This window comes from Rutidosis leptorrhynchoides, chromosome 2 (genome assembly GCF_046630445.1).
Source record: "Rutidosis leptorrhynchoides isolate AG116_Rl617_1_P2 chromosome 2, CSIRO_AGI_Rlap_v1, whole genome shotgun sequence".
In the NCBI taxonomy this organism is placed as follows: domain Eukaryota; kingdom Viridiplantae; phylum Streptophyta; class Magnoliopsida; order Asterales; family Asteraceae; genus Rutidosis; species Rutidosis leptorrhynchoides.
In genome coordinates, this window is record NC_092334.1 from 244,835,468 (window position 1) to 244,836,973 (window position 1,506).

Sequence of the window (1,506 nt, forward strand, 5' to 3'; positions counted from 1 at the left end):
GGTGGAACTGTCTTCACCGGGTTTACTTCTACGGCTTTTGTTTCTTGTACTTTCTTATTCTTTTTCTTCTTCTTTTTTCCAGAAGTATCACAATCTTTATTACTTATTACTTGCTCATACTCAACTCCTTTTCTTGGAAACGGGATGGGTGGTTTGTATGGTGCCACCACTGGCTTTACATACTCGGGTGGTGGTGGTGTAACTTCTTCATTGTTACTCTCATCTAAAACCTTCCCATCTTCTGGTGCTGGTTTTTCAGAATTCGTTGAAACCATATTAACATTCTCATTCCGAGGATTTACTTCAGTATTACTCGGTAGCTTTCCTTGTTCCCTCTCACTCATCATGCTAGCAAGAGTACCTACGTGTTTTTCTAGATTCAAAATGGAAGCTTGTTGAGTTCTTAATGACTGATCAAATCTCTCGTTCGTTTGGGTTTGAGTTTCAATAAATTGTGTTTGAGATTCAACTAGCTTGAATACCACGTCTTCCATATTTGACTTTTTCTCTTCGGTTTGTTGTTGTGGTTTATATAAGCCAGGTCTTTGTTGATTGAAAGTGTTGTTTTGAGTTGGTTGGTTATTCGGACCTTGTTGGTTATACCAGTTATTTTCGGGTCCTTTTGGATTGTAAAGAATGTTTTGATTTCGATTGAAGTTTAGCTTTGGCGGTTGATAACTATTTTGATAATTATTTCCAGGCCTTTGGTTCATATAGGAAACATTCTCTCGTTGTTCCAATGTTGGTTCAATGTGACAATCTTTCAATAAGTGTGGTCCACCGCATAGCTCACAACTGATTTGTATTACGTGAATATCTTTATTCATCTTTTCCATTCGTCTTTCGAAAGCATCTATTTTTGCTGAAACGGAATCAAAGTCATGGCTAGAATCGGCTCTAGCCACTTTAGATGAGCGAAAAATATCTTTTTCTTGGTGCCACTCATGCGAGTGGGAGGCTGTGTTATCAATAATTTTGTAAGCTTCAGTTGCGGTTTTCTTCATAATGGAACCACCAGCTGTTATGTCGATGTCTTTTCGTGTAGCAACGTTGACACCTTGGTAGAATATTTGTACTATTTGATAAGTGTCTAAACCGTGTTGAGGACATCCTCTCAACATCCTTCCGAATCTTGTCCACGCCTCATATAATGTTTCATTTGGCTTTTGTGTGAACGTAACAATTTCTCCTTGAAGTCTCACGGCTTTAGATGCCGGAAAGAATCTTTGAAGAAATTTTTCAACTAAGACATCCCATGTGTCAATCGCCCCTTCAGGTAACGATTCTAACCAATCTTTGGCTTCTCCTTTTAAAGTCCAAGGAAACAACATGAGATAGATCTGCTCATCTTCCACTTCTCGGATTTGGAATAGTGTACAAATTCTTTTAAACATACGAAGGTGTTCGTTAGGATCTTCATTCGGTGCACCACTGAATTGGAATTGGTTAGTTACCATGTGTAGAATTTGTCCTTTGATTTCATAATCTGGCGCATTAACTTCTGGC

At 38.4% G+C, this 1,506-nt stretch overlaps 1 non-coding gene across 1 annotated transcript; it reads left to right on the top strand.

Annotated features, from left to right (window-relative positions):
• The first annotated feature begins 1,092 nt into the window (after positions 1 to 1,092).
• On the top strand, positions 1,093 to 1,199 carry LOC139895283 (small nucleolar RNA R71). The gene has a single exon (XR_011775742.1). It is a non-coding gene; the product is annotated as a small nucleolar RNA R71 (small nucleolar RNA).
• The last annotated feature ends 307 nt before the right edge of the window (positions 1,200 to 1,506 follow it).